The sequence below is a fragment of the Manis javanica genome, chromosome 5 (assembly GCF_040802235.1).
Source record: "Manis javanica isolate MJ-LG chromosome 5, MJ_LKY, whole genome shotgun sequence".
Classification (NCBI taxonomy): domain Eukaryota; kingdom Metazoa; phylum Chordata; class Mammalia; order Pholidota; family Manidae; genus Manis; species Manis javanica.
This window is the reverse complement of record NC_133160.1, coordinates 51,355,516-51,380,915: the sequence shown is the minus strand read 5'-3', so window position 1 is coordinate 51,380,915 and position 25,400 is coordinate 51,355,516. Positions and strand designations below refer to the sequence as shown.

The window sequence follows — 25,400 nt, the reverse complement described above, 5'->3', positions numbered from 1 at the left end:
CCAATTTAAATCATGAATAAGACAAGGATGAGCCAACATTTAAAATAGAAGTAGTATCCAATACAAAGAGACATAGAAAATAGGGGGGTGACTCTTGCAAAACTGCAAACTATCATTATTTGAGGGGTCATGTGATCACCTAAAAAAGCCAAGATAATTTGCTATTAAAATTAGAAAAATGTTCAGTAAAATACAAGATTCAAAATAATATATGAAAATGAAGAGCTTTCTGTACACCAATAATATCTAACCAGAAAACATAGTGGAAAAAATGATCTATACATAGTAGTGACAAAAGTCATAAAGTATTTAAGGATAAATTTGAAAAACACTAGCAGTATATGAAGAAAACCAAATACTCAAGTTTCTCTGAAAGACATCAAAACTTTCTGAAGCATATTTTGTTTTAACTTCAGGGTTACTTAGTATTATATACTTATTTTCCAAATGTATGTGATTTTTTCAGTTATCCATTTGTGATTATCATTATTTCATTGTCATTGCATTATGGAACATAGTCTGTTCATATTGATCCTTAATCATCCAATATATTTTTGGGGGGTAAATGTTTCATTTGGCAGAAACACTGCATTCAAATACATTCTCTGTTGAGTATACATCTCATTAAGATTGTTAATTGTATTCAGAGCTTCCGTATTTTTTGTCCACTTGATTTTTTAAAAGGTGTTAAGATGTCTCACACAACTGTTGCTGTTTTCTCTCTGAAGTCCTGTCAGCTGCTGCTCAGTATTTTGAGTTTGCATAAGTAATTGAATATATACTCACAAGGGTTATATCCCCCTCTTACACTATCACTGCTGTGGAGAGGCAGCAAGACGTTATGAAGATTCTTGTTCTTTGTAACCTCTGGACTTATTTCTGAGACTAATCTCTAATGTCCTTAAATGCCACTATGTCTATTTTTGAGTAGGAATCAGTTCATTTGTAGTACACCAGTCCTCTCTTTTCTGCTGTTCCATGTCTCTGGTTGCAGTTACCGGCAGTCAGCCTCCGGCTGGAAGATGATGACCCTCCTCCTGACCTGTTGTCAGAAGGTCAGTAGTAGCCTAATGCTATGTCACAATGCCTACATCATTTACCTCACTTTCTCTCATCATGTAGGCATTTTATCATCTTACATCACCACAAGAGTGAGGACAATATTTTGAAAAAGAAAGACCACAATCACATAATTTTGTTACAGAATATTGTTATGATTGTTCTATTTTATTATCAGTTATTGTTAATCTGTTACTGTGCCTAATCTATAAACTTTATCATCTAAATATATATGAAAAAAAACAGTATATATAGGGTTTGATACTATCCACAGTTTCATTGGAGGGTGTTGGAATGCATCTCTTGTGGAGAAGAGGGAACTGCCATATATGAACACTTCCTATCTGAGGGATTTCATTTTTTTTTAATCCTAAAATACCTGTCTTCATACTTTCAAATGTTTCCTCCTATATTTTTTTCTCTCCTGTGTTTCCTATTACCCTGTTGGTGGCACTAGCTCTCGTATTTGCTAGGTTTTTTGTACATTTTCTCCTCTCATTTATTTAAAAAGCTTTTTGTTTTGAAATAATAGACTAATAAGTGGCAAAAATAGTACACAGAGGTTCCATGCACCCATCTTCCAGTTTCCTCCAATGGGGGCATCTTACATATTAGAGTGCAAAACAGGAAAATGGCATAATTAACTAGGTTATAGAATTTACTCAGACTTCACCAGTTTTGGCATGTACAGATTTTTTAAATGTCTTTGTGTAAAATCCTGTTATATTTCATCATATGTATAGAGTACCAAAAGCACTGTCACAGTTAAAATATTGAGGGGCCCTCTTGTTCTGTCCTGGCATGAGCCAGGAGCTCTTTCCTCTCACTTTATTTCTAAATAAAAGCCTCTACTTTGGCTATCCTACCTTAGGTGTTTGCTAAGTTCATTCTTTGACTCCGCAAACAAGAACCCCAGCATCATTTTTGGGGGCTCGTCCATAACTTCAGAGGTGAGTGTCAGCATCTGAGCCTGCCTTTTTCTTTCACTGTCCTCATAGAAGGAAGCCGTCTATGGCGCACAACATGGGGCGCTCGTCAGCCACTTAAATGGGACTAGCCTGGCTGCCGTTCTCAAAGTCTCGAGCGACAGGTTCCCCTGCGTCTCCCTTAGTGGATCCCCTGTCTCCCTTGGGAGCCAGGAAAGTCACCTGAGTGGAAGCCAGGATTCCCTTTCAGAGGCATCTCCTTGGATGCGAGGGGCTGAGGAAAGCTGTGGGCACCTGCAAGAGTTTAGGCTGAGGCTACACTTCAGTGGCTTCTCAAAGGTCCCCGTGACTGGAATCAGACCCCAACAGCCCGACTGGGTATCCATGAGGAGTGTCTCTCTTTGACTCTCTGACTTCCAGCCTGCTTCTTCAGGCCGCCCTGGCCTCTGAGTGAGGCAGGGGGTGTTCCTAACTCTCTCCTAACTTCATCAATTTCACGGAACCTGATGCTCACCACCTCAAGGTAGGAGATCCATGCTTCACTCTTTTTCCTGACTAAATGCTGTAAAAGGGACTTAATGTCTCATCAACAACAAACATCCTAAAACCACTTTTAACAAGTCCATACCCTAAGCCCTTTATCAGTTCCTAAAAATCCTCAACTGCCTATAAATCCCCTAAACAAAGCACCACCCTGGGCTCTCTTGTCCCCTTCTGGCCTGAGCCAGGAGCTCTGTCCTCTCACTGTATTTCTCAATAAAAGCCTCTCCCTGGCTCTCCTAAAAAAAATATATTGATATAGGCTATTGCCACAAAGAAATTCCCTCCCCACCTCCTCCTTCCCAAACCCAATTGTCCACTTATCTATTCTCCATCTCCATAATTTTGTCATTTGTAGAATCTTATATAAGTGGAACCATGCTCTATGTAACCCTTTAAGTTGGCTTTTATTTCACTCAGCATAATGCCCTGAACATCCATCTGGGCTGTTGCATGCATCAGTAATTCATTCTCATTCTTATTGCTAAGTAGTATTGTCCAGTATGAAACATAGTACACCACTGTTTAACTGTTCACCCCTGGGTGGACATATGGGTTATTTCCAGTTTTGGGCCACTAAGAATAAAGCTGTTATGAATATTAATTAATGCCAGTTTTTGAGTAGGAGTTTTCATTTCTCTGGGATGAATATCAGAGTGTAAGTGTTAGGTCATACAGTAACTGCAAGTGTGGTTTTTAAAAGAAATTGCCAAATTATTTTCCAGAGTGGTTGTATCATTTTACTTTCCCATTGGTGATATGTAAGTGATCCAGTTTCTCAGCATCCTTCCCAGCATCCAGAATTATCACTATTTTTTATTTTAGCCATTCTAATCGGTATATAGTAGTATTTCTCTTTATCATTCTGGTTGGCTTGTAGAGGAGTTTCTCAAGCTGATCTCCCAGTTCATGCATTTGCTTTAGCTGTGTAACCATTCTGTAATTTATCTCACTTACTGTGTTCTTTTTTTAAACTACAATATTTTTCATACTAAATGGTTCCCATTGGCTCATTAAAATTCTTCCCTTAATATTTGTGGTCCATCTTTTCAATCATTCTTTCTCAGCTGGTATCTGCTCATTTTAGAGTTTCTCGGTTGTCTCAGGGCCTCCACCTATGAGCTCATATTTTCCTGGTGGAGTCAGTTCCTCTGCCTAGTCATGTTTATTGGAGGAAAACCAAGGCAGGCACCCTAGTTTTTAACTCTAGAAGTTTATGGAGAGATATGAGTAAGCTTGGATGACCCCAAGCACCAGAGAACAATCGGTGGCTCCTCCCATTCAGGCAGGCTCTCTGCAATAGTACAGACTCCTTGCCCTCTGCTGGGGTGGCCTTTTCCCATTTACTTGAGGCATTGCTGAAGGTTAGGCCTCCTGAATCATGAATCCTCTCCCAGATTCTTATAGCTCAAGCCCTTCCTCTATGACTCTTGGAAATGTGAGTCCCTGGTCAACACATTCCGTTGTACCCTTCATCTCTTCTTGGACTGCTTCCTTCACCCTCTTGAACCTTCAGCACCTTGTTTTGTTTGATCAGGTGGACCTATGAGGACACCATTTTCTTTGTACTATGGTTAATGAAGGAGTTTTTATCTTTATTTTTATTAAATCGTATTTTGCACACCACAGGGCTGGAAGATGGTGTACTGTCCATGCTCCATCTTGCTAGTTCTAGACCATTACTCCTAGCCCCATCGCAACCTCCAAAAAGTACTCATCATTTGAGATTCTCTCTGCCTGGATTTATGACCATTTCTCCCCTCACCTTGCCTCATCTACAACCTGCTGCTCATCTCCTTTCCCAACCCCTGTCATCCTCCTTGTACTGGAACTATAGTATTCACATGGGTAACCCATCCAATACTCCGGCTTGTTAGTTGTTGGTCTCTTTTCTCCATTGACCTTCCTTTTCCTCTAGTCCTTCTCAGACACGTATTTCCACTTGCCCTGGATCCTGTCACTACTAGAAACTGCACCACCTCTGAAATCCTGGTTTCAAAGATATCACTTTCCCAATGCCACCTTCTCATCCAGCTCTCTTTCCTCAACCTCCCTCCACTTTCTTCATATCCATAAGAACCTCTCCTGGCTTCACTTCTATACTAGCCAAGCTCACGTGGTCCCTAGTGACAAGAACTCCTCTAACAGACTCTTAGTTCTTCTCTCTCTCCATAGAAAGTGCCCTACAAAACTTGCTTTTTTAATGCTTTTTTAAAACATCATGGACCACTGTTAAGAAAAACAATCTCAAACATCATTTGTTTTCACCTTAAATTTATGATCCTTTTCCTGAAATGAACACTTAATTTTTCCCACCCTACTCTATTCTGGACCCATTCTTCCTTTGCCCAATCATATCTTTATGTATCTCTCAAACCTCCTATAGCCCCTTCTCACCCACATTCTCAGTTAGTGATCTTCCAGCAGGAGTCACTGAGAAAAAATATCCATCAGGGAGAAATATGCTGTCCTATTATGAAATGAGGTAAACCACAGTGAAGTACTCAGCATAGAGCCTACCATATAAAAACTATGATATAGATAAGAAAAGAATGTCTATATCAAATGAAATTATTGCTGTCTGCCTCTCATGTATGATCCCACAGCCATCCTAGGTCATGAATGAGTAGTCATTCTAGATGGCTTTCAAGTGTTCTGTCAACTTTTCTACCCCAGGGAGGGGTTAGTGGTATCCTGGGCCATGTACCTTTCCTGAAACCCATGTATTAAACTTGTTGGAGATGGGATATATGCTGTCTAGAACACAGCTTAATCTGGACAATTAAAATAGTTTTTAGGGGATAAAAACAAATTCATAGTAAGACTAATTTAGGAGTGTGAAAACTTATCATTCAGGAACCAAACTAATAACTTGTAATGCAAACCAAATGACATGATTTCTTCAGAAGATCTCTAAACTCAAATTATTAAATGTTCATCTGAGTTGTTGCATAAAAACTGGTTAATCTGTGCTCCTCCAACGCTTTGTTGAAAACATAAAATATGTCAAATGCTGGGTGTTAGTGAAGAACATTTTAATTATGCATCAGATCCCTTAAGTGGATATTTTTCATTACAGTCAGGCAGACACTCAGTAACAACTTTTATGAAGTAAAAAAAAAATCTTTAAAGGAGATGCCAGTAATAGGTAATTTTATTTTCCTTGCGATGGTTCTAGTATATTAATTAAATCACTGATATTGGCCCCTTAGCTACACTTGAAATGATCAATGACTCACACTTTTTAAAAAAAATTCATATTTTTCTTTTACATATAGAATTTTTCATTCTACAAGTATAAGGGAGTGTGATAAATATAAAATATGTTACTTTTCTAGCTTTACCTGTAGCATTTTCTTAGATCATATTCTGCAAGTCAGATTAAACAATAACTCACTTCTAGTTTTTGTGAGACTTTCAAATAGCTAAAAATGATATCATAAAGTTCAGGTTGAAATAAAACAAGTCATGGAGCACTAAACTGATTTTTATAATAATTTAGTTTTTATTAGAGTAAATAATTATGCTTAGAGGAACTTCTGCTTACATATAAAATGTTTTAATTCAAATATAGTTGACATACAATATTATATTAATTTCAGGTATGTAACAGTGATTTGACAATAATATATATCATGAAATGCTTACCACAATAAGTGTAGTTATCATTGATTGCCATACAAAGTTATTACAATATTATTGACTATATTTTCCATGCTGTAATTTTCAGTCCTTTTAAATAATTTTTTTTATATAATTGGAAGTTTGTACCTCTTTCTCTCCTTCAGCTATTTCATTCATCCCTCCCACCCCCACTATGGCAACCACCAATTTGTTCTCTGTACTTATGAGTCTATTTTTGTTTGTTTCATCTTTTACTCCACATAAGTGAAGTCATATGGTATTTTTCTTTGTCTGAATTATTTCACTTAGTATAATAGCCTCTAAGGTCCATACTTTTGCAAATGACAAGATTTCATTCTTTTTATGGCTGAGTAATATTCCATTTTGTATATGCATCACATCTTCTTTATCCATTCATCCACTGAAGGACACTTAGGTCATTTTCATATCTTGGCTACTGTAAATAATGCTTCAATAAACATAGGGGTGCATATGTCTTTTAGGATTAGTGTTTTTGTTACCTTCAGGTAAATAACCAGAAGTGGAATTACTGGGATATATGATATTTCCATATTTAACTTTTTGAAGAACCTCCATACTGTTTTCCATGGTGGCTGCACCATTTAACATTCCATCAACAGTGCATAAAGGTTCCCGTTTTTCTATATCTTCACCAACAGTTATTTCTTACCATGTTGAGCTGGCCATCATGACTAATATGAAATAACTCATTGTGAGTTTGATTTGCATTTCCCTTATGATTTGTGATGTAAAGCATCTTTTCATAGTCTGTTGGCCATCTGTATGTCTTCTTTGGAAAAATGTCTATTCAGTTCCTCTGCCCATTTTTCAATTGGATTATTAGTTTTTTTGGGGGGTTGAGTAGTATTAGCTGTTTATATATTTTGGACATTAACCCCTTATTGGTTATATAACCTGAAAATATATTCTCCTACATAGATTGCCTTTTCATTTTGTTGATGGTTCCTTCCTGTGCAGAAGCCTTTTAATTTTATATAATCCCATTTATTTACTTTTGTATATTTTCTCTAGCTTGGGAAGATGTATCCAAAAAAAAGTTGCCAAGGCTGATGTCTAAGAATTTATTGCCTATGTTTTCTTTTAGGAATTTTAAGGTTTCAGATCTTACATTTAGGTCTTTACTGCATTTTGGGCTTATTTTTGTGTATGGTGTAAGACAGTGGTCCAGTTTCATTCTTTTGCATATAGCTGTCCAGTTTTCTTAGCACCATTTATTGAAGAGATTGTCTTTTCCTTATTATATATTTTTGCCTCCTTTGCTGTAATTAACCATAAGCATGGGTTTATTTCTGGGTTCTGGTCAATTCTATTGATCTGTTTTTATGTATCTGTTTTTATGACAATACCAAAATGTTTTTATTATTATAGCTTTGTAGTGGTAGTTTGAATTCTGGGAACATGATACCTTCAGCTTTGTTCTTTCTTTCCCAAAACTGCTTTGGCTATTCGGGGTCTTTTGTGGTTCCATACAAATCTTAGGATTAATTCTAATTTTCTAGAATTCCATCTGTCTATTTCTTAGAAAAATGCCACTGGAATTTGATAGGGATTATATTGAATCTGTGGATTCCTGGTGGTATGGCCACTTAAACATTAATTCTTCAGGGAAACCCTCCTACACTGCTGATGGGAATGTAAACTAGTTCAACCATTGTGGAAAGCAGTATGGAGGTTCCTCAAAAAACTAAAACTAGAAATTCCATTTGACCACGGAATTCCACTCCTAGGAATTTCCCCTAAGAATACAGTAGCCCAATTTGAAAAAGACATATGCACCCCTATGTTTATCACAGCACTGTTTACAATAGCCAAGAAATGGAAGCAACCTAAGTGTCCATCAGTAGATGAATGGATAAAGAAGATTTGATACATATACACAATGGAATATTATTCAGCCATAAGAAGAAAACAAATCCTACCATTTGCAACAACATGGATGGAGTTAGAGGGTATTATGCTCAGTGAAATAAGCCAGGTGGAGAAAGACAAGTATCAGATGATTTCACTCATCTGTGGAGTATAAGAACAAAGAAAAAAACTGAAGGAACAAAACAGCAGCAGACTCACAGAATCCAAGAATGGACTAACTACCAAAGGGAAAGGGACTGGGGAGGATGGGTGTGAAGGGAGGGATAAGGAGGAAAAAGGGGTGTTACGATTAGCACCCATAATGTAGCAGGGTGGACACGGAAAGGCAGTATCTACAGAGAAGACAAGTAATGATTCTATAGCATCTTACTACGCTAATGGACAGTGACTGTAATGGGTTATGTGGTGGGGACTTGATAATAGGGGGAGTCTAGTAAACATAATGTTGTTCAAGTAATTGTACATTACTGATATCAAACAAACAAACAAATAAATAAATAGATTTTAAAAAAGGAAAAGAAAACAAAAAAAAAACGTTTATTCTTCCAACCTATGAGTATGGTATATTTTTCCGTTTATTTCTGTCATCTTCAATTTCTTCCAGCAGTGTCAAAATTTTCAGAGTAAAGGTCTTTGTTCTTCTTGGTTAAAGTTATTCCTAAGTATTTAATTCTTTTTGATGCAACTATACATGGGATTTTCTTAATTTGACTGTTAATTTGTTATTTAAAATATTTGATACTCTAATTTTAGTTTGAGAAAAAACCAATATACATATAAATCTCATTAATGTGCAGACTAACCAAATCATAGGATAGGAGGCTTCAAGAGACCAAAATTCCTCAGCATTTCTCTCTTCCTAATAATGAAATGCATGAAATTAAATAGAATCATTTACCATAACTTTTAGCTGGATCACCTTGGAAGATTCATTAAATATTTAAGCTTCAGGTTCAATATCTCCAAAACCCTAATAATAAATGTACCTAGTCCAAAGGGTTGAGCAAAATCAAAGGAGATAATGCATAAAGAACCCACAGCATAGTATGTGCTCAATAAATATCAACAGTTGTTAATTATTCCCATTAACAGTGCACAAAGGTTCCTTTTTTTCTATATGCTCACCAACAGTTATTTCTTACCATGTTGAGCTGGCCATCATTATTTGAAACATTCCAGACAGGGCAAATAATTATTTGAAACATTCCAGACAGTGTAAAACTTGCATTTAAACCAAAAGAGGTAGGGATGGGAAGGAGCACACTAAACTTGGCCTCCAACTTTGGCCCAGAAACAAAAGATGGACTTCAGGACAGCCTAGAATACTAGAATACTCTATAGGCCCATGCTGAGCAAACTGCCATTTCTGCAACAGGAAAGGGTTACCTTCCTAGATATTTATGGCATACTATTCTGTACCTTTGCATAGAATAGGGAAATATACATGAAGTCTCACTTATAACAATTTTGCTTGTTTGGCAGAAATGACCTGGAATTCCCAATTCACTGAATAATTATTAAATGCATCATTACTTTACTTGATTCATCTGTATGTTTCTTATTTATATTCTCCAAAGTTATCTTCAGTAGTGTTTGAAAATTATAAGAACTCCCTTTATTGAAAGTCCAGATTGGAAAATCCCTATCTTAAGAGCAATTAAAATTTACTATTTTGTTTTCTAGAATCTGGGAATCCCCATATAGTCTTCCCTATATTAAGACAACATGGACTATGAATTCAACCAATAATAGATTAAGGTCAGTTAAAAGACCAACTATTAGTACACTGAGGAAACATAGCAAATGTGGGACAGAACCTAATGATAATACCTTGGTGATAGTGAACAGGCTAATCAAGGGTCAGAGAAGTGGAAAACTTTGCACATCCTTTGTCCAGACCTACAAATTCTAGTAACCAGTTGTGATTAACATTGGTATGAAATATTTTTAGATTAACATGTAAGTGAGAAAAGTCCATAAGGCTCCTTGGTCTTCATGCCTCCTTCAATAGATCTCAGATAGGTGGTACTGGGTCCGTTTTATCAGGATCTCAGGTCTAGGAAAGGGAGAACACTTGGGCAAATGACCAGGTATTTTGAAAAAAACTCACAGATCTGAAATATACCTCACTATCCTTTGTTCAATACATTCCACACTGTAATTCAGAGAGTAGCTACAGCAGATGATGCCATGCCCACCCATACCCCTAGCCCATAGCATTTCAGTGCACACTGTCATCACCTTCAACTGCTACCACCTGGGTTTCTTTGCCTATATGGCTTTCCTGGACCATCATATACTACTCTGTGTGTGAGCCAAGAGAAAAGGAAGCATTACCTTATTCAGGTAACAGTCCTGAACAAGGCCCGAGGAAGTTGGTGCATAAATACCAGCCCCACCCTCCCTGTGCTGGTAGAACTTTGGCACATCTCCACACCATTGCTCAGAGCTCCCCAGTGGAATTAAGCTTCAGTGACTCAGTGTGATTACTTGCTTAATAACACACCTTTGTCGGCCCCTTTTCTTCCGTTGCATTCCTCCATTCCCATACTTGTATTTCTGGAATGACCTCTCAAATAACTGATTTGTATTTGAATCCTTGTCTTCTGTCTGCTTCTGGGGAAACCCAAGCTAAGACCATGCTAAACATTATTTCTCATTTCTTTCCCAAAAGTTTTCTAATGTCTTATATTATTTGTGCCTTAGTGACATACACATTTCATAAGTGTTAATATTTAATAGTTTTACAAATAGACAGAAAACATCAAAAGTGAAAACATGAACTCCTCCACACCTATTTTTTAACTAAAAAACAAAAACCATTTAGCAGAAATAGCTCTTTCGTACCTTCTCATGCCAACTTGCTGAAGATGTAGTCACATACAGCAACTGAAAACTATCATTCAAACCATCTATCTGAAGGGACAGTCAAGCATACTTCTTTCCACCTCTGCCCTTCGGGGAGAAAAATATTTATTGGATATTGAGCATTCACTGAAATTACTGAACATATTAGTCATTCTACAAGGCTTGCTGTCTAATATGGTAGCCACTGGCCAAATGTTGCTACTGAGTACTTGAAATGTAGCTAGTGTGACTGAAGGATTGAATTTTTACTATTAGTTAATTTTAATTTTAACTTAAAACCATTACTCAGTTCAATTACTGGAAAACTTTTAAGTATGTTTCAAACAACTTGGATATGAGAATTTACTTCTTTCAGTGTGTAAGTTTTATAAGATTAAATATGGATCAAGTATGTCTGATGAAAATTTAGCATCCAAATTGAGATGTGCTTAAGTGTAAAGTACATAGTGGAATTTGAAGAACTAGTATAAAAATGTCATTAATAGTTATTAATATTTGATATTAATGAGATAACTTTATGTTGTTTAGAAATTGATAGTATTTTAGATATATTGGGCTACATAACATACACTAAATTCAATTTATCCTTTTTCCCTTTCCTTTTTTTTAAAAAAAATATGGCTATGAGAAAATTAAATTACATGTGTGGCACACACGATATTTTGATTGGACAGCCCTGTTCAGTCAGCATATCCACAATATTAATTTGCTAGCCTCATAGGTAAAAATCACTGCTGTATAAAAAGATTAAGCAATGAAATAACATCCCTGTCATTACGAAGAACTTGATGTTTTAAAAGGAATGTCACAGAGTCAGTAATAATATTGGAGTCAAAATTAAAAGCATGTAAAACTGTTTCATGGAAAACTGTTCTCTTATAAGTAGATTACTGATATTAAAGTAAATTATTGAGAGTGATTTAAGAAGCAATGTTGTCTTCTTTAAAAGCCTACAAAGTTTGTCTGCCTGAACAATAAAGTAAGCTCTCTGCCAATGTCAGCTTTCTAGACTTGAATGGAATAATAGAATCAGGCAATTAGGTCCTAGAAGGGGTCTTATCATCTACTCCATCTTCTTTATTTTACAGCTATGAAAAATATGGTCTAGCTTGGTTATGTGACTTGTTTAAGGTTGGAAATGATTTTGTTCTTCCTCAAAGAGAAGAAAAAAAATTATTGAATATAATTTATGTTCCTATTAGTAAAAATCTTTCCATCATTGCAAAGCTTCTATGTTTAAAGCAGTGGTTCTCATATGTACAAACTCTTGATACTTCCCCTCATACTTCTGCTCATATTTCTAAATAATATGTTTATACTACTATTTCTTGGATTATCAACTTTGGACATTTTCTATTGACATCCTGCCATGAAAGATGAGGACTTAACCCAAGTTCATCCTACCTATGTCCCCACCTGATCCCTCACTGGATGAATCAATAGTATTCAATATAAATACTATTCACTGTAGAGCCAGGTAGTATACTATAACTATGCACATTTATTTTTCCTGAAATGAGTAACTGCATCATTCTTTCATTTGCCTGGTTTTCTATATTTCCATTGTTATATTTTCCTCCAAATACTACTATCTCTGAGCTATGCATACCAGTAACATTTTCTATAGTCTTTTTGACTGGGACACCTCCCTCTGGAACCCACTATTCTGCTCCAGCATGACTGGTTGCCTTGAAGCCTGATATATAGCTGTCATCTAGGGGCATGTCTTACGTGGCAATCTACTGATGGGAAAACTACATCCAATGTGAAATTCAGCACTCTCATTTCTATTTCACAGGCATATATTAAACAGCAAAGCAGTATCACCAATGCCACAAACACTCCATAGGCTTAAAATGTTGATTGGTAGTTTTTATGAATATTTACAATAGAAAAAAAGGTCCTTATCTGAAGCCTTTTGGTTGACCCTCCAGCAAATGCTATCATAAGCTGTAGAGAGTTAGTTTCCTTGCTGCTCAAATCTGGTTGCTTCCTAAGTGGCCCAAGAGTCTAGAGAACACAGGAGCTGGTGTCAGTGATATTTCCAGGGTCCCTTTTTATTTAACCCCTAACTATCTGACTCATCATTGTGGGAAAAGAGGATCAAGAGGCTTTTAGGCCAAGGTAATGTGGATCCAGTTGCAGTGTAAAAACAAGGCTTTATTACTGTAGTGGTGGTGAAGCATTCTGGCTCCTGCTTACCTGATCTGCCCATTCAAAGAAAGCCCCAGTTTTAAGCTAACCATTAAAAAGCTTCCAGATGTGGACGGAGTTGTAAAAAGCTGTTTAAGAACCTTAGAGCTCTACCTTTGGGAGCTACCTGGAGACTACCTGCCAAGTCTAGTCCCCATATTTTGCAAAAGAGAAAATTGAGACCTAGAGACTTAACCAACAAAAACGGGTTGGTGGCAGCTTGTAAGTAGGTTTTTAACAACATTTAGAAAGATGGAAGTAACTGATTGCTATCAGATAAATTATCATCTTACAGATGGATTTGTTGTTTTGCATAAGTTAAGCTTCCTGAAAGAAGCCAAATCATTTAAATATTCATATCAATAATTCCAATTCATGGGCATTACCAAAGCACAAAATCATAATCTTTCTTTTTTTGGTGTTGTTTTAACCACATGAAACACAAGTCTTGAGGACTTATTATTTACCACCTAGCTTTAGAAATGATAGTCTGAAGCACATTTATAGGTACGTACTGATAGTTAGGCTGTTTTCGGAAAGACTAAGCTAGTCACTATTGCTGAACAGAAGAGCATTTTCACTTCTTGTTCAGAGAAAGCCTTGCTAGAGTCCTCAGACACTGGGCAGAAATCATTGATTAATTTGTACAGACAGTGGCCAGTAACAAAAAAATAAAAATAAAAATAAAGTCAAGAACTAATGAAAATATGAAAAAGAATTTGTTCTTCCTTTTTTTTGGAACTGGTTTTTAGCATCTATTCAAATTTTCAAATTATAGCTAGGTCACTCTAAACAACCCTGCTAATGCACAGTAATTTTATAATTTATATTCATTGCTTAACATGTCTATAGACTGCATTCTAAATACGAAAGAGCTAAAAGCCTTTTCTGACACACATCGCAGGCTTTCCATATATGCTGCTTCACAGCCAAGGCAGAGTGTTCATTATATGGTGCTAAGTGTTTCCCTTTCCTTATTCTAGAAATTACTACTTGTTTTCTCTTGTAAACAACTTTGAAGTAAAACAAAATGATAGCTCTCTTTACCACACTAACAACTTTCACTTGGAAAATCATTTGCAAATATTACTTTCTGGAGCCTCATGACCATTCCAACAGATTATGACCATAAAATATTTCCTTACTAGAAACATACCACTTTGAATATTGATATTTCAGCCTTAAATAAGATTCTAATTAAGGCAAAAGATAGTTACATTACTGGGATGCTGAGTAACTAATAAAGCACTTTTCCAAATCTGAAGCAAATAAATATAACAAATTTTAGAACAATGATTTATATGGGAATAATATTAACAAAAGGATAAATTCAGAGAACAAAGAAGAACATGAATAATTTTCCCAGCCATAATGATAGAATAATTACACCAAATGTAGAAAGACTGGAATTATGTTAATACTCTTACCTTCAGATAGTCCAAATCTTAATGGAGTCACATTCAAGAACTAAAATTCTTAAAATAATGAAAAATGTCTTGTGAAAATAAATACAATGCAGTAAGCCTGGCTTGTTCCTAATGAGGAAGGGATTTTATTGATAATATGGAAAGTTCCTCAAGTTCTTGGATTTCTTGTTACAAAAAACTGAGCAATAATGATTCCAAGATGAGTTTTCTTTATTAAGAAATTTTAGTATATTGGGGATATCTTTATGTTTCTCATTCTCAGCCTTCAGAATTTCCCTGAGAACACAGGAATTTTCAGACAAACCTGCTAGGGATAATGAGATAAGGTAATCAGGAATTGGGAAGAAGAAAAGAAGATAAGACAGAGGACTGAGCAGATGAGTGGCATCTCTGGGGCAGCCTGGGAGGTGTAAAGTAGGCTGCGTGGTCAGCTGGGCCTGGGCCTTGAGCTGTGGCTGGATGCCGGAGGGGAGCTGGTCTGTAGCAAAGCAGCCAAGGGTAGAGCCACAGGGTGCTCCTTCCCTAACACTGTGAGTGAAGCTTTCCTGGGCCTGGCAAGGCTCTCTGACCCTGGTCCTTCCTGGTAGGGATGAGGAGGCCCTCAGAAATACCTATTTCAAAGTATGAGCTGAGCACATCAATAGCGATGCTGGTCCCCCTTCCCCATTCCAGGGACAACTGTGGACATTGGTATCAGTCCTATATGGAGAGGGTGATGCTTCCTGTTGGGGGAAAGAGCTAGCGTTGAGTGGAGTCTCCTCTTGCACAGGAGTCGAGGCATGGCCCATGGAGCAGAGCACAGCCAGTGACCAGGAACAGTAGCCAGTCTTCCTCCCCAGGGTCCGTGAGAGGTGGAGGGGATGGGGACCTGATGTTTTTGGGATGACACATCTTCTCAAAGGGTGCTGAAGTCAGTCTTGGTGGGTATATTAGTATCTTACTGCTGCTATGACAAACGATGAAAAACTCAGGACTTAAAACATTAATTTATTATCGTAAAGAGGTCAGAAGTCCAAAATGGGTGTCACTGGGTAACCATCAAGGTGTCAGCAGGGCTGTGCTCCTTGGGGCTCTAAGGGAGGATGGAGGATGTGTTTCCCTGGCTTTTTCTACTTCTAGACATTGCTCACATTCCTTGGATTGTGGCTGCAAACCTCTGTTTCTCTCACCACATCTCCTCTCTCTGACCCTCATGCCTCCCTTTCATAAGGATCCTTATAATCATATTGAATAATCCAGGATAATTTCCCTCAAGATCCTTAACTTAATCACACTGCATAGTCTCCTCGGCCATATAAGACAACAAATTCCCAGGGTTTGGAGGTTAAGACACAGACATCTTTGGGGGAGGCGCATTGTTCTGCTCACTGAGGTAGGGTGGCAGTGGGCCATATTTCTAGAGTAGGCCCCGCAGGAGCATTCAACTGGAGCCAGATCTTCCCTGATCATAGCAAAATCCCCTGATTCTACCAGGTTTTTATATGGCCTGGAGAAGCAAGACTGCTTATGATTTTCCCAAGTGCTTCATCCTGCTTAAATAGACTGACTTGAGCCAGGGACTGATTTCAGTAAACATTAAAGCTATAATTTCTCAAAGTTGAGAAGGATAGTTACTTCCTTTCTCTTCTCTCCTCCCTCCCCACTTTGGCTCCTGCTCCCCCAATCCCCCACCCTGAACCCAAGTCCCAGCACACTGGCAGGCATTCAGCTATGAGCAAGATCTTGGGGAGACAATTCTAAGTAAGGCAGTAACACACATTCATTGTAAAACCCTGGCTAGGAAAGATGACAGGCCCAGTCAGTTTTGGTATGAAGAAAAGTTGCATGTGTGGGTGTTGTTGGCATAACAGTGACAATTTGCCTGCCAGGGCCTAAAAATAGCTGCCACCAGCATCTAAGAATGTTAAGAGCCTTCAGACAGTAGCCCACTCCCTCTCAGCTCCCGGCAGGTCTTCTCAGGCCACCCAGAGGCACACAGGCTTCCTTCCTCTCTGCAAGAGAGCTGCTCGGGGAAAGGACAGAAACAAGAACCAGCAGATTAACCATGTTTGGAGTGGATATCCAAGGTCATGTCTGCTCCTAAGCAGCCCAGCAAAATCCTGAAAGGTTTTAAAGAGGGTGAAGTGTTGAAAGCTGCAGCCGGATTAGTACCTCCCCATATGAGGAGCTATCGGCTTGTCTGAAGACGGAAGCCCGAAGGATCAGACAGGAGGGACTCTCCCAGGACGCAGCTGCAGCAAGAAAAAAGCTCACTGGGAGCTTCTTTACAGTGAGTGCCAGTGTCGGTGGTGGAGCTACTGCTCTTACAGGCAGGCACTCACATGCTGCCTGTAACCACCTAACAAACCCAGTCAGGGGCTCATGCTGACACAGTGAGTGACCGGATTGCGGTGACTGGCCACACGACAAAAAATCACATTTAAAAGTCATCAAGACCAAAAGCAAGGGCTGAGAGTGAGGAAATTCAGACTATGAAAAAGTGAAAAAAGGTTTTACGCAGGCCCTGAAGACCGGGAGCACTGAAGGGCTAGTGGATCCGTCTGCTAGGCTCCCTAGAGCAGGCAGCAACCACATTTGTCACTCAAGGCTGTCACCCACCTGGATTTCACCAGGGCCATATGGATGGAAGCTTATGTTCAGTCAGTCTGTAATTCTTTAATAAGTGCTCACACTACTAAATGTTAAGAGACAGTGTAAGATAATGGAAAGTAAACTTGATTTGTAATAGTTAGAACAGGTTTAAAGTTCTGTCTTTACCATTACATGGCTGGGTGACTGGGGCATTTAATCCTACTGTGTTTCAGTTTCTTCACCCTATGATAAAATAATACAAAAATCATAATAGTATATATTAGCTATAAATATAATTATATAGTATTAATAATAATTCTCATAAACTTGAGAATTTATTGTTACTATTATTGCTCTGGCTACTTCAAAAGGTTGATGGAACAATAAAACATGAATGTAAAAGTTCTTATCCTATTATATGTTACAAAAATTATGTACTGGAATTACAGAAGCAAGGCAAATTTTGGTTTCCAATTAGAGAATTTAGTTAGGGAAATGACATGCATTTAAGGAATAAAGAGAAAAATTGTATTTAGTAAAGTCCTATAGTCAATTAGATTTCCTGACTCCATGTACTAAAGTTCATTATGTGGTATAGACCAAAAATAAGTCAGATATGCAGTCAGGAAAATCTTCATGGAAGAGAAAAGTTTGAGTTGGGGATAATAAGGTGGAAAGGAACTGGGAGAACATTCCAGAACATGAGAGATTTGTGAGCCAATACACAGAGAGAGTACGAAATAAATCTGTATAGTTACCCTGCTTCCAGGAAACTATCACACTTCAGATCCACTTAAAATCCTCTCCTACAAACCATGATGGAGAACAATACGTTAATCACCAAAATATAAAACACACAGCTTTTGACACAGCATTTCCACTTTTAGGAACATATCCTACAGAGGTATCTGTATGTACAGATGGGAATAATATTTCTAAAGATAATGACTGCAGCTCAGATAGAAATATAATTCAAAATCTAGAATAAAATCTATAGGGTCATCAATAGGAGACTGGTTAGAAGATTGCAGTATATCCACAATAAAATATTTCACAGATTCTATAAAATGTAAAGTATGTAATAGGTCCATATGCACTGATTTTGAATAAGAGTCAAGACTTTTTGCTAAGTGAAAAAGGTAGAGTCTAGAATTGTGTATACAATATGCAACCATTTATAGAAAAAGAAAGACTACAGACAAATTGCTTGTCAATATACAGACTATATGGATAAAAGTAACAAAGTCACCAGGAACAGATTAGGCTGGAGGAGTTAGAGGGAGACACACTTTTCACTATATACTCTTAAATTCCACATCATATTCATGTGTTACTTATTCAAAATTACTTTATAAGTAGCTCCAGTGGCCCAGTGCTTTCGGAGACTACAAATAACTCCATATTCTAACTCCAATTTAGGAAGCCCTGATAAACACTGTTCCCTGAAGATCCTCTAGTTGAAGTTGCTTCCAGGTGGGTAACAATGCAAAATAAAGTTTTCCAACATAGGATCCAGTCCAGTTCCTTGTGAACTTAACTAATGGTTGGGTACTGTTAGAGACTGAATTGTATCCTTTCCACCAAATTCTGATACTGAAGCCCTCAACCCTCATATGACTATACAGAAGGTAGAGTCTTTAAGATAACTCTGTTAAGGAGATAATCAAGGTTAAGTGAAGTTGTAAGGGTGAGACCCTAACCCTGTATGACTGGTGTCCTTGTAAGAAGAAGGACACCCGCACTCCTCTCCACCCTGTGAAGATACCGTGCGTGGGCAGCCATCTACAAGCCAGCAAGAGATGTCTTACAGAAACTAATCCTACTAGCACCTTGATCTTGGACTCCCAGACTTGAGAACAGTGAGAAAATACATTTCTGTTGTTTAGGCCACCCTGTCTGTTGTATTTTCTTATGGCAGCACAAGCTGCCATGTACCTCACAAACTCGTGAGGAGGGCAGTACTCACACCTTTGAGCTGTGCCTGCCGTCCCCTAGCCAGAGGGACGCTGACTCCAGGAGCTGCAGTGCCTGGCCTGCAGAGGAGCAAGGCTGACACACAGTACCACTGCACTCTGTGAACCTGAACGAATGTGAGCCAGTGAGTGGCCCAGAGTTGTGGGACCTGGGCTGCCCCCCAGCTGACTTTGAACTATCAGCCTCTGCAGGATTTGTCTCAAGAATCTCTTACGTTCCTTCCAGCTCCTGGGTTCCAAGATCTATGACACACATACACCAAAATATGCCACTGCCAAAAGTCAAGTTCACTTCCAAAAATAGTGCAGTCTCATATTTGTGAAAGATAAATGGCAGCCTGTAAACCTTGCAGTTTTCAATCACTGAGAGCAGATCTATTTTAGATCTCGAAACCTCACAAAGCTGGCTGCTGCTCCTGCAGACATAGAATGCAAACTCTTGAGTTTTGCTGGCATTCTCAAGGTAAGAAAGGCAGAGCATGTTCTACACTGAGAATTCCCTCCCCTGAGACCCATCTTTCAGAGATCCTGACACTCCAAAAAAAGGCAGTGAGGAGGTATTCCATCTTGTGAACAGATAAAACTCTGGCAATTCCTGTTGTTACCAAAGTAAGAGAGGTAGTGTTAAGCCAACAGTTAAAATACACATTGCTCAGATATCATTCATACCGAAGAGGGAAGTGACTGCTGATGGGCCAATCCAGTGTTAGAAAGTGAAAGACCCAAGAATACTCTTGTGGTTGACAATCAACAGCACACTGTAGAGAACAGCAATATTGGGAAGCTGAGGTGAAGTGTTGATGCTTTTTGTTTTCAATTCTTATTGCAGCAACACCTAGAACATATAACCTTATGGTTTGGGCATTGAATAATTTCTTTAATGACAATGAGGTTTGGGAATAGCAATATTGTTTGTTACAAACACTCAGGGCCATGTGGTTTCAAGAGAAAATATAACCCAAGATTTTGGGTAACAATTTCATATTATTGAATTCATCCAGAACTTTGGACAGAACATATTTTCCCCTGCATTCATTCCTAGCAAAGATGAAGAAAGAGCTTTATCAGATAAGGAATTTAAATGGACTTAAAAGCTGGATTTGGAAGGCAAGCATCCCTCTTTCAGGAACTGAGAGCAATTCTGCCTCCAAGTCTCTCCTAGTAGATAGTTCTGAATGTACAGCAACATTTTATTCACTTAAGTAGTTCAAAAACAAGAACAATGAGATATTTACATACAAATTACATAATATATTTTAGATTCTTTGTGTCTGTATATATAAAGAAGATTCCTGGTTATAGTTTTTAATTCTGGATGCAAGAGTGGTTTATTCCCTTGAACTGTTATTACAAATTGTAAGTATACAATACATACTGGCTTATCAACAAATACGTTCAATTCTGTGCAACATCAAATTGCCATGTAGGTAGTAGACTGATAAGTCTTTCAGAAATGTTAAAAGTGCAATGAAATTTTCATGCATAAAGGAAAGGACATTGAAAAGTATACCAGCTTCAAGGCAGCTGAAACTGCCTACATTCATTTAAAATTTTTGACTTTGTTCTTGCCACACACTTGGATCAAGACATAGGTAATGGGATTTGTTAAAAATTTGCCTCCCAGAGCCCCAAATGGGTTCTTGGCTAAAATGTTATCTTCAACATGGATTTTGTTTGGGAGGTTTCATAAATGTTAACCCCCTTGAGACTGGCATCCTTATTCAAGTTATTTCAACTTGCTAAAGTTACAAATGATACCAAGTATAAATATATATAATAATATGGAACTTTTCTGCTGTTTCACAAGTCTTATGTCATAATATCTACCAGAGTAACTTATTCAGTACTCATTTATCTGTGATCTTTTGAAAATTGCTAAAATTATTTTAGACAAATGTTTGAGATGTACAGAATTAACCCACTAAGATACAGGCCAGATATTTCCCATATCTATATTTGATCAGGTTTATGGAAAACTTTTAAGAGATTATATTGCCACTATGGCTATGTTTGTAAAAATGAAACCTACCTTTAAAAATCTAATTGGAAATCCCTCAAAAGTAATTGAAATATGTATTATTACATCAAACCCTATTATCTAATTGGAAATCCCTCAAAAGGAATCGAATTCTGTGCTCCTATATTATCTTTATCTGCCTCTTTCTCTAGGTATCGTTTTATTTACACTTCTCTTTGGCTGTCTTCTATCTTCTCATATTTCTCTAATGCTAGCCCATTCTTGCAATAGTCCCTCTTCATTTGTCTGTCTTTTCAGCTTCAGCCATTAGTTAATAATGTGTTATTAATAATTATCTGTGTTTTCTATTCTAATTTGTAAAAGAAGATGAAAGAAATAGTTCATTAAGTTCCTGTGAGGATTAAAAATAAAACCAAGTGTAATGGCTTTAAAAAATTTTATTTTTACAATCTTTCATCAGTTCTTTTTCTACTCTTTACAGAATATATTTCCCTTTCTCTGGCATAAAACAATATCCAACATTGAACAAGTATTGCATTAAATGTAAGCAAAAAAGTAAATACATTTAATAGAGGAAATAGAGAGTTTAGGAATTAAGAGTATTTTTTTCTTATTGGAAAAGAGTTTCTTGAAAAATCAGGATGTTTTTAGGGCATGGTTCAATATTCTAAAGATAATATCAATAATTGAAATATATTTGGATTTTGTTTAATCATTTATATATGCTTATTTTCAAAAAGAACGTTAAGTAATTTACAATAAAACATACTTCAATTTTTCTTTAAATTCACTGTTTTATTTTCAAACTAATGAATAACATTTGTGAAATAATGGGTTTGATGTGCTTGCTAAATGTGTGTATATATCTGCATATGTGTATATCTCTGTATCTGTTAATATTGATCCACATATCACTTAAAATCATTTCATAGTGTAAGTTCCCATCTCAGTTCTGGTTAGAGAAAGCAATAAATTTCATCACAGTTATTATACAGTCAAAGTACCATTAATTGAAGAGTTACAATTCTGAGTATTAGAAATGCTTTTTACCAGGGTCCTCCTTGAACTTTTTGTATTGCCAAGTTGCATGGCCAACACAGTCTTTACTGTGTTTGATTAGGCTCACACCAGGACAGGCTATCTGACTCCTATCATAGTTCTATCAACAGCCTCTCATTCTAAGAACAGATCTATGACGTCAGCCCTAAATCTACCTCCCTCCCCTATCTCCTTCCTCTCCTGCCTTAAAGCATGCCACACTGAATGATTAAGAGCATGGGTCAAAATGATGTGGTTACATAAACACCCACTATTTCTGTCATTTGGAACTGCTTCCATGTGAGTTACTCAATATGATTCTCTGCTCAGAGAATGCATCTCCTCTCTAGGCTTGCACTGAAAATAATACCTTTTGGCCTAACCCCACTGACAAATTGCTAAACCTCCTTAATGGGGCTGCTGCATGCATGCACCAAGCACCATACCTCCAATTCAAGCAGGGCTGACACTTTGTAACCACTGTATATCCAGTGCTGGCAGCACTGCCTGACAGACAGCAGGTGCATAAAAGATATCTGTTGAAAGAATGAACTAGGACAGGTTTACCCCCACCACTCTAAAGGGATGGCCATTGATTTAGGAGACTCAAATTCTCTTGTGGCCCTGATGGAGACATATTTCTTGAGCAAACAAAAAATTACTTATTACATATTGGGTCAAGTATGAAAGGAAAAATAAACAACTAGAAAAGGACTGAATTTTGAGAAGCAAGGAGAGAATGGGCCATAGAAATTATTTTAGGGAGTAAAGACACCACACAAAATAGTGCAATGGGTGCACACTTTTAAATTAATTTACATCACAGAGAAGAACATGTACCATATGGTATAACTCTCTCGGGAGACTGAAGAGCAATGGTCCACCCCCATCCCATATTGACATTGGATTGAACCTTTGCAAACTATCAGGACAGACTGCTCACTGGAGTCTGCTGAGGGGACTGATTACAGAGGGAGTGAGAGAAAGAAGGTCAATGGCTCATCCTCTCTCCTTCTCTACTGCCTTTTTCTACCATTTACCACATTGCAATCCCCAACATTCATTCAATTCCCCACTGTTCACACGTGCCCTGTCTGTTTGCACCACACCCCTGAAATCCACTTGAAGGGGTGGAAGTTCACAATACATTCACTGACCATGTGGGAAAAAGGGAGGTGCTGCAAGGTTGAATTTTCTTCTATTCTGCAGAGAGGAGAGTTGCAGTGAGGGATACAGGTGATGGAAACAAAGGAGCAGGTCAGCCATGAGAGCCTCTGGAAAGAAGGAGAGCAGTCCTACCAGGTTCTCTCTGAAATAAAGCAGCCTCCACTGCTAAGGACTTTGGCTCTGCTCTGTCCAGCACCCTCTTTCTGCTCTGTTCCCCTTCCAGGTCTTCCCTCACCTTTCCTCTTCCCCAGGCCAAGCTTGGAGTGAGCCCTTGATTTAGGCTATGAGAATCCCACAAGCTGCTTAAATCTCAGCAGAGACTGCAGATAGGAGGGGCCCACCACAGTGAGGGGAGGAGAGACAGTTATTCAAGTGAGTGAAGGGACTGGGCTTGTATACCAGCAGCCAATGAGGATCCTGGAGTCAGTTTCCCAAAGACACATTATACATGCTGCAGTGGTTTTGTACTGTTTTTTGGTCAACACACATCCACTGAGCATTTGCAATATGCTATGCTAGGCTCTGGGGCTCTATGATGGTGAACAACAACAAAATACATGCTTTCTACTTTCAAAGGGCTTGAAGTTTAATGGAATAGACAGAATATTAATTATTAAAAGACCTCCACCAACAAATTGTGGATAACTGAGGTAGCTATAATTGAGATAAGTATCAAGAAGGAAAGGACTGAAATTCTCTGGGAATGTTCTGCAAAGGAGCCTGATGTAGGGCTGGGAGTCAGGAGTGGCTTTCTAGAGGATTTACACTGAAGCTGAGCTCTGAAGGAGTAGGAGATTTCTCAGTAGACAAAAGGGTATGAGCAGAAAGAAAATGAAGAGGCAGGAAATTAAAACCCCCTTGAACTTTGAAATCTGTAATTTTGTACATTATCTTATTCAGATATGGTTTATAGATTTATATCTAAAATCTTTCTAAAAGGTGCTGGTGAGAACACTCTCAGGAGTATGGAGACAGGATTCTGATCATTGACACTTGTGTCATCAATTTTCTCTTGTAATAATGCTTTTTTATGTTTTGTAATTACTAAATTGTCCTTTCTAGATATTTTAAAAAAGAAGCTGTTTTTGAGACATATGGACTTCAAAAGTTATTGGCTTTGTAATATAACCATAAATCCTAGTTGTTGCAAGAAACTGCTTTCTACCAGGTATCTAACTGAAGAGCTTCAAAACTCTACTCTCTACTCTTCTCCCTCCAGGCCCGAATGAATCAATAAACCAGTGACTAAAGCAGATGGCTTCCTTTTTAAAATAATAAATGTTCAAGTGAGGGATTTTTGTTATAACAAGTAGCATGAGCATAGATTCTATGGCAAGAAAGAGCACAGAATGTTCAAGGAGTATTGGAGAGAAGTGGATAGATTAGGAGGTAAAATCCACAGGGCTTATAGGGGCAGGAAGGATGAGGGAAGGGTTGGTGACACGAATGACCCCGAGATTTCTCACCTACACAACTGGTCAGACAATAGGGACATTCTTTGAATCAAGGGGACATGGAAGATGGCATGTTTTTGGATATGCTGAGTCTAAAGTGACTTTGAGATGTCCAAATGGAGATACTATGGATGGATCTGTGGAGAAGTTCAGGAGGGAAGATGTAAATTTAGAAGAATGAGACATATGTATATATCTCCATTCTTTGTGCATTTTTCTTTTGTTTCTGACTGACCTTTAACTGTCAGTTCTGTGGTTTCCTATAATTAAACCCTGCCCTTTGGCCAACACGATCCCTGGTAAGGTGACATTTGGCAACAAGGAGCTATGGAAGGGAGTACAGCTAAAACCAGGGACAAATGTCAAGTTCCTTTATATTTAATCCTCTCAGTAATACATGATTGAACTGGACATGGTTGATTAGGCAATAGATGTTTGTTTGTTTTAGTTGACATTTGGAAATTTGAGGCTGTGGCTCTATTAAAATCCTTATCTACTTCCCAGGGACAGGGTGGTGTGTTGATAAAGCAAGGGCTGTGGATTCTCAGTTGTGATGCTCATTCGTACCCAATGGTCTATTCAAATAGCATGCTATTCCTAAATATTCAGAAGTGCTTTGGAGATTAATACTTTTTTTTGCAGTGCTCTTACATCCATGTTTAAGTTTCAGA

At 37.8% G+C, this 25,400-nt stretch overlaps 1 protein-coding gene and 1 long non-coding RNA gene across 3 annotated transcripts in view; both read right to left on the bottom strand.

Annotated features, from left to right (window-relative positions):
• RNF150 (ring finger protein 150) overlaps positions 1-25,400 on the bottom strand; it is a 309,572-nt gene that overhangs the window by 135,901 nt on the left and 148,271 nt on the right. The gene's annotated exons all lie outside the window — the stretch shown is intronic.
• The window catches only part of LOC140849549 (uncharacterized), a 167,075-nt gene continuing 147,731 nt past the window's right edge, over positions 6,057-25,400 (bottom strand). The window contains exons 2-3 of the long non-coding RNA XR_012131561.1: positions 10,908-11,015; positions 6,057-10,116 (exon numbers count right to left, since the gene is read on the bottom strand). This is a non-coding gene — a long non-coding RNA (uncharacterized lncRNA). The remainder of the gene's footprint in view (positions 10,117-10,907; positions 11,016-25,400) is intronic.